Source organism: Poecilia reticulata, chromosome 13 (genome assembly GCF_904066995.2).
Source record: "Poecilia reticulata chromosome 13, P_reticulata-male-v2, whole genome shotgun sequence".
Lineage (NCBI taxonomy): Eukaryota > Metazoa > Chordata > Actinopteri > Cyprinodontiformes > Poeciliidae > Poecilia > Poecilia reticulata.
Genome location: NC_088842.1, coordinates 21607942 through 21621464, shown reverse-complemented (window position 1 = coordinate 21621464; position 13523 = coordinate 21607942). Strand labels below are relative to the sequence as shown.

General features: G+C 40.0%; 1 protein-coding gene across 9 annotated transcripts in view; it reads right to left on the bottom strand.

The window, feature by feature from the left end:
* rap1gap2a (RAP1 GTPase activating protein 2a) overlaps positions 1-13523 on the bottom strand; it is a 98434-nt gene that overhangs the window by 54742 nt on the left and 30169 nt on the right. For 2 of the 9 annotated variants that reach the window (XM_008426036.3, XM_081614279.1), the window contains exon 1: positions 8723-8947. The exons of the other annotated variants lie outside the window; for them this stretch is intronic. The gene's annotated coding sequence lies outside the window, so the exon portion shown is untranslated. Of the gene's footprint in view, positions 1-8722; positions 8948-13523 lie in introns of those variants that run through there. 9 annotated transcript variants of the gene reach the window in all.

Genomic DNA, 13523 nt, shown 5'->3' with positions numbered 1-13523 from the left:
ATAAAAAACATAATGCAAATATCCGTTAAATATCTACTGCTCAAATAGAAATCAAGGGTTGGTGTGGCTGTTTGGCAAATAAAGCAAAAATGCTTATCATCAACCATATTTGCTGTCAAGCTTCTGCCCACTCACGTCTCTCAGTGACACATTGAGTACAGTGGGTTGTTGCCTTGATGAGAATGATTGTTTTAACACTGCTGGGTGTATGTAAAGTGTCTCTCTCATCCTGAGGAGATGGTGTGGCAGGAAGCAGAAAATAACCTGATGAGTAAACATAATTTGAGAGAAACAATGCAATGATCCTTATTGGTTTTACTGCATTAATCTATTGTTTTTATGCTGAAATTGTATTGTAAATGTGCTGAACTAGATTGCCATCGACAACAAAAAGTGTTGCTGACATTGTAATAAGTCAATCTCAAACCTTGTACTTTTTTTCAAATGTAGAGAAGACATTGTATTCCATGAAGACAGTTCAAAAATATTTAGTTAACTAAATATAACATTATACTATACTATCATCAGTGTTTTGATGATAGTATAGTATAATACTATAGGAGTTTTTTAGGAGTTTTTTAGGAGTTTTGTCTCCTAAAATGGCTCTTTATTTTTCCACACCTCTTAGTTAAACCGTATTTTTCTTATGCACACTACATGTAAAACAAAAGGAGACATAAAGACTTATATGTCGCGATTAAGTCTTTCTCTGGCCAGCACTCTCCTCTCTCCACATTCCACTTAAGCTTTTCCTTTCGTCTTGTTTCGCCTCTAATAAAATTAGAGTCACTCTGGGTGGCGGTCCTGCTTGTCTGCCAGCTGTAGCCACTCATGCAAACTACCAATTTCCTCAGCAGGCAACATAAAATGAATCATCAACAGAGTGATAAACATTTTTCCCAGACCTGCTTGACAGTTTTTTTTGTTTTTTTTTTTATGCTGCAACTTCATGAATCACAGTGGTTCCATATCAGCATCAGAACAGTATAAACAAACTGTAGAAAGTAATGGATTATTGCTTTAAGTTTACAACAGGATGGTGCCTGTTGTTCCCAGACAAGGGAACAGAGTGAGTTATTACTCCCCACACCATGTCCAGGAAGAGCGATTGCTCCTATAGAAGTTATCTGCACATAGAATAGCTTGGCCACACACACAAACACACACGCACACACGCACGCACGCACACACACCAATATAGACAACCTTGTCACTAAATATTGCATCATATATCATACCAAATGACATGGGAAGCTCAACAGTGAATAGTGCACACAGGTAAATGTGGCAGCAAACAATTATCAATCCATTCTAAACTGGGAGGGATTGGGTGTCAAACACAAAGAACACAATCAGCAACCTCAAACTCAATTGGGCGGTTACCTACTATGGGTGACACCAAAAGGATATTTAAACACAGCTACTTAGTGCAATACTTGTCACATTAGTGTGTTTGCCTGTGGCGTAAAAAAAATGTAACCCAATTAGAAATGGCCTTGATTATCAAACCTACTTAAGTTGAATCAATAGTGGTAAAATTACCATGCATGTGTGAGAATGACTGTTCTCTGGGTGGGTGTCCTTTAAAAACACATTGGGTCACTGAGGTGACTTTATTTTGAGATTCATTTTTTTTAAATCATCATCGTTCGCACGAAATAGTTCTTCATTAGCAAAACCAAAATAGTCTGAAAGACCTAAATTTTAGCCAGATGAAACCACTATTTTTACCATCTGCTGTCAAAAAGAAGTTTTAGAAAGTGAGTATTTTCTAACGTGGGTGAAATTTAAATCTGCTATAACATCTTGGCACAACCAGACATTTAAATAAAGTGAATAAAAAGAACACATGACACTTTAAGCTTTTCCTATCCAGATCAGTTGGTTACAATTTTTTTTTTTTAATTGCCGAGATAATAACTGAGAGAAAATGTATTTACTTTTTTTAATGTTCCCCAAATTTACAATTTGCTAAATCAGGGACACAAAACCTATTTTCCAGTATAATAACTAAACATTCCCATACAGTTTATACTACTAATATCTGATATTATGAATGCAGTAATTGGCCTTCTAGTATGACCCATGCAAAAAACTCTTCACAAGAATAAACATGAATGTCATATTTAAGCACTTTGAACTGTCTTGTTGCTAAAAATGTGCTATATTAAAAAAATTACCTTGCCTTCAATGTCTGTATTTCTAGCTGTGTTTGATTAATGCATGCCATGACTGACATTTTTATAACCAATCAAAAATGCAAAATGTTTAAGCTCTACAAAAAGTAAACAGTATATATATTAAACAAAGTTATTTTAGTTGTGGCAAACTTCCAGAATGACATTTTTTTTACAGATGCTTTTACTTTCTTGCTATACTGTACGCTAAGATCACAGCAGATAAGGATCAGAGACCTAAATTAAAAGAGAAAAGGTTAGAAGCAGCTTGAAGCAGTGGGTGCAATGTGTTTGTTCCTCCAACAGAGTGGAGCTGAAGTAGAGTTAGGATTTTAGTTAAAAAAAAAAAACTGTCTCTGTCAAGAAGATGGTGTTTAAAAAAAAAAAAAATCTTTTAAGGTTGATCTGATCAGGTAAAACGGGGGCAAAGGAAATACTCCAGTGCAAACAGAGCACTGTGGAGGGCTGATCCTCTGGTTTTATGATATCAATAATTCAGTTTTTAATTTCACGGTTATTTTCAATCTAATACACAGCGACACAGCTCTATTTTTTAGTAAAGTTTTACAGTTAAAACTTTAATGTCGATAAACACATATTCCCACTGGGAAAGGTTGAAAAATTTTACATTTTATTTGATCCTGCTTGAAGGAAGCGGATTAAAGTTTGTTTTTTTTCTAAATGAAATGCCTTTTTTACGTCATTTGATTAGAATAAATAATAAATGCCAAGCATGTGGAAAAGCAGGATTAAGCTACACAACAGCCCTCCATCATATCCTCACAATGCTGTCCATGGGCATGGGAGGAGGGGTCTGGTGTCCCTCCCAGCAGCAACCGCGAGACGGGGAGTCTACGACCCGGACCGGTCACTTTGCACGTCGAATTTAGATAATTGACTTCTTAAAAACACTCAGGTCTTCTGCCTGTCTGCCCCTCATTGTTTCTCTTTTCCTCTCTGTATCTACGCTGGTTTCCTCATTTCGCCAACTGTTTCCTCCGCTTTATGCTTCTCATCTTCCTTTGTCCTTTTATCTCGCTGTCACACGTCTCGCTGGACATCGGTAATACTCTGGCACAATTTCAGGGCACATGCAGGACGAACCTGCTAACAGCCCCGTGTGAATGACTCACAGCCCGCTCTCTAATATGACATTATTAGGAGCTGCCGTCTTTCTGTGGGTGACTTTTTCTACAAATGAAACACGCTTCTTTTCTTCTTTATCCTCACTCCATTGAAATTTACTTTAGCTTTCATTATCCTAAATACAATGTCGCCTGACAAATAACACTGGCAGCGTGTATCTCGGTGACTGTGCATGAAGCCCACACACCCGGGGGCCTTGCTGACTCGACCGAGTAAGAAACCATGTGTTTGCAAAGAGGCGACAGATGGAGAAGGAGGAGAAAGAGTGAGAAGGAGGAGAGGGATAGAATGTGTGACGGTCAATAAACACACACGCACACAGGCCTAACCTTTAAGAGCGACGGATAGAATATGAGATCATTAAAACTCAGCTGTTATCAGAAATCTGTGCCTCAGAGGTCTAGACCTGGAACAAATTGGCTCAAAGCTGAATGCACAGGGGCAATCGCTCTTTCTGGCAAAATAAACAACTTATTTTTTAGCTCCTTTTTATAGCCGTTACTCTTCAATTACCGGGGGAACCAAGTTTAGCATGAAGTATGGTGGCTACTCACACGGCAGAAGAGAAAGACGGACTGATGGAAGGCTTCAGGTTCAACTCAACGAGATCGAAATGGGCTGGACTCGGCATTCAACTCTACACACTGTGGCAAACAACATTGGGGTTCAAAAAGCCCCAAAGATCATTCAAGATTCTCAAAAAGCCATTCAAGCCTAGAGAGCCCCCGTCTAAAATCTGTCCTCAGTAGGAATGTGAACTTTAAGGAAACTATTTCTTGAGTTTTTCACCTAATGTTAGCAGTGTTGGCCGACAGCTCGTTGCACAGAGACCTCTAATGTTGGAACCTAATAGGATGTAGTAATGATGGCAGCATTAGTTTTTTATTGTCCTGTAATACATAGGTCATTCACATGCACTGTAGAAACCTGCTGTTTACACGCTCTTCTAAATCTTCCTGTTTTCTGAAAACACCATACTACACCATGCTGTAGCTCACCAAAACTGAGAGATTTCTAATCCAGGGCGAGAACTTGGATGGGGCTATAATAAGATAACTGATAACCAACCACAGTTACGACTACATCTAGAAAATGTACGGTGAGCGAAATCAAAGCGATTCTCAGTTTGACCTCCCTGACCGCTGAGCTTTCAATTGGAAAAAGGTCGATCTCTTTCCAGTCACTGGACATTCTGATTTGCTATGACAACAACAATCTTCAGTGTGGAATCGGTTACTGAGCAAACAAGATTCAAAGTTAGTAATTTTTAGTAACAGTGAAGTCTTTCAAAACGAAGTCTGAGGCAACATTAAGGAAGGGTCTATTTAAAATGAAACCATTTTTTAATGAGGTTTGGTTGTTGATGCTTCTACATTTAAGCTCTGAATGAGATTCCTGCAGACAACAAGTGGACAGAATGTGTAGTATGCTCAAATTAAAGATGAAAGTCTACAGTTTTCAGGGTATGAACACAGAAATCAAAGTTTTCAGTTGGTAACGCGAGCACTATATATACTAATATAAAATGTTCAAGCAGGCTTAAAAATTCAACCTTGCACTTTTGAAAAAATAATATTGAAACCCCGATTTACATTGATCCAAATATAAAACATGACCAAAGGAAGGAAAGCAACAAAATAATAGTATTGCTGCTAATTATTGCTCTTTGGAGAAATCATGATAGGTTAAAACTGCAGACCGGAAATTGGTAACAAAACTCTGACCGGCTCCACTTTATCTTATTTTCTAATATGCACATAAAAAAAGAGCTGGAACGTACTGAATAGTCGTTGAGTGCTTCCTGCATAACTTAGCTCTTTGGCCACTTCGGTTTGAAGCACAGGGATGCAGGTGCTTTGACCACAAAGCCAACAAGAGCAGGCTCCAAATGTGGCAGCAGCTAATTTTGCCAAGTAGATGCTGATGATGACCACTTGATCAAATTCTTTTAAAGCTGATGCTTTTACAAGAAAAAGCAGCAGCGGGACAGCTAACAAGATCACGAAAGGGGCTAATAGAGAGTAATAGCTAATCAAAACACTATGAGGTTTTAGTTCAACGCATTTTGACAGATCCTTAAAGGACTATCAAGGGTTTAATCAGTGCAAACTGTTAGTTTGATAACAAGAAGAACAGACTGTGGTATTTTAAAAACAATGCTTTTTTTGTGTTGGTATATCAATAAAGACAAATTGTAGCTAATCTAATCTCAAACCTCCACTTCCCAGCAGACTCTACTGGAATCAAAGTAACCCAAAGATGCCCCTTGATATTCAGAGTAATAACTGTAAAAGCTCTTATCTTGTGACTATTGGAATGATCGCAGCTGTGCTGCTTCGTTGGGACAAAGATTGCAGCGAAGGTAATTAGTCTAAAATTGTTGTGTTGTTACTTTAATTTAGGCTTGGTTATCCCGAGGGCCATGACTCATTAATATTTGCTAAACCTAAAGTGGATGACTGTCATTTGTACCGTGACAACAATTTATTTCATTTCCTCTACTTGAACACGCCTGTGGAGAAAGGACTTAGGGAATACTTGTAAAGCTCTTCATCCAACACTGCCGTATGCTAGCGGCGCCATTAGATTGCCAGTATGTCAAATTCTTCAGCATGATTTTGTCAAAACATTTGTATTCACATGTATTTCATTAATTGGGAATCTCTATAGCTTTGAGTAAAAATAGCTGCTAGTACACTGTGGGACCCTAAATCACCAACATAGGTATCATACAGGATGGACATTAACCTCAGCAATCTGCAACCGTGAGCAGATGACGAGGTTGCCATGAATGGATGGATGAGTGGATGGTTGGATGAACAGACAGAATACAGACACCTTTAAAGCAATAACATAAACAGTTATTTTCTACGTCACATTATCAGTCATTACTGAAGGTCATAATGTTGTTGGTTTTCAGGTTTGCAGGTTTGTTTGGGATCATTGCTCAGAAGCTTACACGACTTGGTGTGATGTAAGCTTCAGCTGTCAGACAGATGCCCTTATATTTGACTCTAGAATACTCATGATTTCAATGACTGCTAGGAGTCTGCATTCTCTTGCTGCTAAAAGTCCAACTCATCACTCCTTGCACAGGCTGCTTTAAGCCCCTCACTCCTAGAGGCTCCAAATTTGGGGGCAATGACATTGGTTCCAAGAGATTCAATCCCATCCATTTTCTGTACACTCTTGTGCCTATCTCCAGTGAACGTTTTGGGCGAGAGGCGGGATACACCCTGGACAGGTCGACAGTATGTCTCAGGGCAAGTTCCAAGAGACTCTCAGGAGCAAAAGGTTTTAAATGTTTTCTACTTGTGAAAACATTTTCTTAAAAATCTTTTTAAAAATTCACATTATAGCCCTTCCCAAAGTTAGTGCACCGCAACAATTTCCTGTCTAAAGTCTGTTACACTGTGCAATTTCAAAGTCAAACTGAACTTGAACAGATCACTCTGTGTACGTTTGATATTCCAAAGACTTGATACAAACTCCTGTTACACTATGGAATGGAAGATGGCAATTTCTACATTACCTCCTGCAGAAGCTGACCAATAGTTTTCCTTCTAAGTAGTTTATTCTAAGCTTTAATACTGATTGCATTATGTCCTTTCAAACCTCTATCGTGAACATAACCTACATGATTTTCTCAGAACTGTGTGCTAAAGACTTCTGCTCAGCATGTCACAGCACAAGCAATAAATAAAATCCTTTAACTGAAGCTATAGGTGTGGAAATTGATTTATGTTCAGCTTAGACTGACTCTCCTGCCCCCATAACATTGGTAATAGCTTGATGACAAAATCATTCATATTGTGCTCGACAGCCCAGACACCTATTACAAACTGCTGCTCTGTCACCAGATTGTCCAGAGCTGCCTGCTGGATGATACATCAGCTGGACTAGCGGTGTCTGGTCTCAGGAGAGGCTGTGACACAGACGACCCTGCCGCACTTTGCACATAAGAAACAATCTCTCCAATAAACACTACTCCAAGGGTCGTTTTTGAAAGCTCTCATTACAACCTCTAGCACAGATTCAGAAATAATTGACCCCTGCACTTTAGCTTTACAACAAGTACCTGCAAGTCTGCAGAGGTTTTGTAACTCAGCAAACCTGGAGGAAAAAGGAGCTTTTACATATAGTTAAAGCTGGAACCATCAATACTGCTACCCATGAAATTTGGTTGACTGATGAGTTTCAATTATGCCGTTTTAGCCTCAAAACCTAACCAGTTTTAAGGAGGGGTGGGGGGGGGACAATTCAAAGAAGTCAGCTTCTCAAGATACCCTAATAATGTCCTGAGACAATGTTCTCCTAGTCAAAGCAAAGACCAAGCTTTTTGGCAAGTCAATGGACCCAAGTTCTCACTGTGAATGACGTCAGAATCAGGTTGTAAATCCTGAATTCACTATCTAGAAGCTGTGGAAAGAGAAATGTGGCTCAGGAGGACATGTGAAGGGTAACTGACTACCATAAATCGCAGCAAACCTTCTCAGCTATACTCCTTTAACACTCAACACCCTCAGTGTCCTTTGGTGGCTTTCAGAACTAGCAGAAAGCTCTAAATCAGCGTATATGAGCCAAAGAGTCTCATACAGTCTGTGTTCTGCTTAATATTGAACTGTTTTGATTTTTCTACTGGAGCAGCATCAGCATTCTTTGTCTGTATGGTCTCGGCGGTAAAGAAACGGCTCCACTGGACAAATGTCGATGTTTATTCTCTTGTCTATTGCCTGTTAGAAGTTGAAATTTCCACACTAAGTGGCCAAATCTCTTTTCAAATGCATTTATATTTGGAGAACAACACAACGGAGTCCAAGGCCAACTGGACCCTAAATATGCAGTCATCTGTTCCAACGTGCCAAATTAGAGAATGGGTTAATGGAGCGAGTGTACTGTTGGGAGGATGGAGACGATGCGTCTGTGCATCCATTCATTTTGGAGAGCACTCATTCTTCCAGCCTGACAGGAGCTGGAGCCAATCCCAGCATGCATCTGGGAGAGGTATAACACAGCGTGCACAGGTCGTCAACCTGACACAGGGCACAAAGAGGGTGTCTTTTGCAGATAATTAGAAAGTGTTAGGGCCACTTGGCAGTTCTAAATTACACATTGTTTGTCTCGGGTCAGGAGAATGACAACATGTCCTCCGAGTTGATTAAACGCCAAATGGAACTTGGTTCTCCTGCATTAACAATGACTTTGGGATTGAAGACCAAGAAACGTGCATCCATCCTTAATAAATCAAAGCCTTTGTATGTCAGAATCTACATTTAACTAAAGTATAACTCCATGGCCTCTTGACGGACAGACAGGACAGATATTGTGACAGCAGGTCTAACAATAACAATAAAATGAAATAATTGCACTTAAAATTTGATGAAATAAAAACGATTCACCTGCTGTGGCCGTGGTTCTCCAGTTGTGGTAATCAGAAATCAGCCAGACTCTTTGAACGAGAGGCTTTCCTGATCTCTGAAGTGCTCGCTTCATTGGTAGAAAATCCCAGAATGCGCTTCTTCTGCATCTCGGCTGCACTGGTCACAGACACACTCCAAAGCTTCCATAACTCTTCAACTAGCTGTCATCTTCCGGCTAGCATTGAGTGTGGTATCCAAGTCTGAGACACTGCTCATATACTCCTTGGTGACGTTGTTGGTTACCTCTACTCCGCGTGCAAGATTGAAAACGTTGGCGCTTCTCCACCAAGTTGTCTTGGATGTGTATTGTGTTCTGTCAAAATGACAGATGGCCTTCAGATTTTTCCGTCACAATTTAAGAAAAAATAAATAAAAAATCGCTCAAAGATGGAATATATACGGTTAACGCAACCCCTGGTTTTATATAATTTGCATTTATACCTCTGCTTTGCTAAGCTAAATTATCCCTCGTAAACAATTTTTGCAAGTCTTTCTCTACGGTTGCGGGGAAAAAGTACGTGTTAACTGATATAACGGAGCATGACTGCCACCTACTGTTAAGCAGCGTGCTAAAATACGTGATTTAATGTTTTTTGCCACATTTTTTGCCAAGACAAAGGTTGGCAACAAACTGGGATGGGATCTACCTTTTGATTCAGAACATCAGGTTGACAATAACTAGTCCAGATCAAAGCATAACCATGTGTTTGAATAGAATGGCCAAGTAAACAACAAAACCTAAATCAAGCTGAGATTCTGGAAAGACGTGAAGCTTGTTCTTCTATGCTCTTTATTCATTTTGAAGTTTAAGCTATGTTACAAAGAAAAACTGGCAATAAATAAATCCCCTAAACATTAATATTTAATTTTTATTCTGACAGCTTGCTAAGCCCAGATGTGCAGTCATCGTGCTTGGTAAGCTGACCCAGACCTTAAAATATTAACACCCACAACAAGGATGACAAATAATAAATTCCAAAGGCATTAAGAAAGAATGGTAACAGTAACAGCAGGTATCAAGCAAATAGAATCCAAATTTATAAAAATATTAAAAAGCAGAATAATAAGTGATGGAGTAAAACTTTAGGAATAAATGCCACTAAAGAGTCAAATAATAATAATGATGAGTGCAAAAAGCTGCAGGAGAAATATGAGTAGTGTATTGTGGGGATGAATGGGAGATGTATCTCTTCCTTTGTGAGCGCTGATTGCAGTGTCAGATCACAGTCCTTTGTTAATCACAAAGCACGCGGCCCTTCACTAGCTCTCCACTGCGACAGAAATGTCATCAGACAATTATTTTTCATACACTCAGGTCAATTTGAAACGTAATTGTCTAGCTCCACTAGTTAGGTGTCAGTTAATTCATTTTGGAGATTATTTTGTGTTGCATTTAAAGAGAAAGTTTGCTGAAGGAACAGGTAATAGATTTCTGACCGATAAAAGAACGCACACTGACAAATGAAGCTTTTCAGAACTCACTCTCTTTCTGTTTGTGTTGTAGTTTCATCTTTTTTTCCGTCCTCTGTTCAATCCGGGGCCATTATGGCATGAGTTGCAACAGAGGATATAATCAATTTCCTGTTTTCTCAGTTCATTAAACTGACTGATGCAGACAGACAGTTGGTTACTGAAAAGCTGCACAGGGATACACCCTTCTAAACAGGTCCTTAAACACAAATCCTAATACACAGAATTTGACTTTAAAAAGACTAGAAAGAAGCCACAGGCAGGGAGAGATGAGGACTGTTTCACAACAAAAGAGTAAAGTGTCGTCTTTACGTCTTTAGCAATAGCATCATATTTTAAGGATATTCCAAACACAATGCTGGACCCCACCTCGGACAACAGATTGCACAGGTTTGCTGTAAGATCATTCAAAATGGGCCTTCACAAAACTAAAAAATAGAATCTTATAAATAAACCTAAAGTAAATGCTGAGACCTGAATAGGCCCACAGCCTCGTGGTGGTAGGATTTCTAAGAACACTTTGCATTAAAGGTGCTTAACCTGCAAAAGTATTGTTGATTTCTGTGCATGTATAAAATCAGTTAAGCCAGTTTTTATAGTAGTATTTTTTGGAAAACTAGAAAATAAAGCCATCATGTAGGTTTCTCAGTTCAACTAGATAATGGTCCAATAGTCAAATGAGAAGCAGCTGCAGAAAGGGGCTGCAGCTGACAGGCTGCACACCCCCAGCTTCACAGTAAAATTAACCAACTCATTTCCCTGCACTCCTGCTGACTGCAAAGTAAAATCAGACCCCACTCACTCAAAAATCACTAGAAAAAGTTAATTCAAGGGCCAGTCTCTTCATAAAAACAAGGTTTCATTGTGTGTAATCAGCCAGGAACCAGAAGAGCTCCTGCTAACTGAAATTGGAGACCTACGGTATATTTCCATGGTAACTCCAAGTTCCATGGAAGTTCCTGCTGGGATTTCTTTATAAACCTTGAAATGTCTGTAACAGTTTTTTATACATATAATTGAAACAACCATGCACACATTCCTAGCTAAAGGGAATTTAGAGAGACCTATTAACCTAACGGTCATTATTTTTGGACTGTGGGAGAAAGCCAAAGTACTTGGAGAGAACCCATGCCTGAACAGAGAGGCTGCAGACTTAGATTCGAATCTAGGAGCTTCTTTCTGCAAGGCAACAGGGTTACCAACTGCACCACTAATGCTTTAATCTAAACCAACACCACGGAGCTCCAGCTTTATATTTATGGTTGTCATTCCAGAGGATGATCCTTCGCCCTGATCTCCAGCCCTTTGCAGCTCCTAAAAGGTTTTCTTTTATAGTACATAGCCCCACCCATCTTGTTATTAACTCCCACCAGCTTCATTGCCCCTGGTAAAGAAAAGCATCCCTACTGCATGATGCTGCCACCACTGCGTCATGGTAACATTGTGTTCAGGGTGACAAACGTAGCATTTTGCATGTAGCCTGAACACTTTCCTCCTGTTTACTGTGTTCCCTACATGACCAGAGGCAAACTGCTAACAGCACCTCTTACGGCTTTCTCAACCGAAGCCACTCTTCAATAACAACCTGATTTTTGTGGTGCAAAAGTTGTCCAGTGAAACATTTTCCTACCTGAGTTGTGTATTTCTGCAGCTCCTCCAGAATTACCATAGGCCTCTTGACTACCACTCTGATTAAATCTCTTCTAATGGCCTAAAATTCATCTTACAATGTATAATTTCATTTTACAGGGGGGTAAATTGCAAAGATCTGTCAACTCGAGCCCTAGTGCAAAGGGCCAAACAGCGAAGGACGAGCTCTGGCCGGCTGCAGGTTGCTCCAATGGAGATGAATCATTTCCTCTGTGAGCAAATTGGGTTTAGGCTGCGCTCTGTCGGATCGAGACGGGGCTTTGTTCCTCGACTCTGATGTACGTGCAAAATAGATGCACCACTGAGAGGGAAAAGTGTGGGTAAGCACATAAAACCCAAGACTAAACAGATCCCCCAAATGTAGTTTTGTTATTGGACAGAGGATTTAATAACCAGGATAGTAAGGTAATCTTGACAGTAAAGGGAAAATAATAGGATTGAGAAGTTTAAAATCACAGACTGGTTGTGACCATCAGCTGTTAACCATCTGTCAAGAGCTGTGGAGGTTTGATGATGACCTCACGGGTCACAGAGAAGACACTGACACACACGCAGAATCTAATGCGCCCGCTTTAAGCCACCAAGGGTCACAGTTCACAACGGAGACGACAGAAAGAAAAACAATCTTTCACAGCCCCCTTCTGTCCTTTCCTGCAGTGTTCCTCTGACCCCTTTCTCATTAGTCTCAACAGAGGTGACATCTAGTTTTACATAGACATTTCTTTATTTTGTTTCTTTTTGTGAGGCTGTTTCTTATTCTTTTCAACCACAAATAGTATCATTGTGTGGTTTGGTAGACAGCACATGAAAAAAGATACAAGTGCGGAGAAGAACGTTTTTTTTTTCCTCTCTGTTTATGTAGGATAGAAGTTTCTCTGTTGTTTTCCATGCCTTTTTTTCAAACCACACTAAGCAAACCGCTGCCCGTTCGCTCCTCCCTTTGAAATTTTCCATCATCATTCACGTTGGTCTCGAAAGCTGTAGAGACAGACTGTAATTTGCAGTTAGTTATTGTCAAGTGTTTTTGAGCACAAATCTGCTGCAGAAGCAATAAAGAAGCTCGCCTTCAAACCTCCTCCTAAGATGGTTTCCGAATGCAACACTTCCTGTTAGTGTTGGCAAGGAGACAGTCAGAGGCTGACAACATGGAGAAGTGAAGAAAGACAGATCGAAATCTGTCTCCAAACATGCATTAATAATTGGGCTTACGTAACTACATTACTGCTTACAAGCAAAAATGTATTGCTGGAATACCTGAATTCCTCTGTTTGGAGGAATATATTGTTTAGATCATAAATCCAGCACTTATGTGTTTCACAGAGCTGCCCATGTGCGGGAGAAGTAGCCCTCGGGTCAACTTGTGAGTCAGCAGAATCAATTTCTCTGCGTCTTTTTCCTCAAAGAAAGTCAGCGAAGGCAGCAGTTATGAAGAAATACACCGAGCTAGGACAGGTACATCCTCTGATCTTCTCACCTCCTACATCCTCCCCCCCCATCAAATGGAGAACCTGGACGTGGGAGGGAATGGTGCACAAGTGTTTGCGTGTATGCAGAAGCAGGAGTGGGTTGGTGTGCTTGCTGTTTACTCGTCTTGCCTCTCATGGAGCCCTCTCCCTCTGAATAGGTGAGGATCGGTTTTATGAGCCCTTAACAGCCAGCA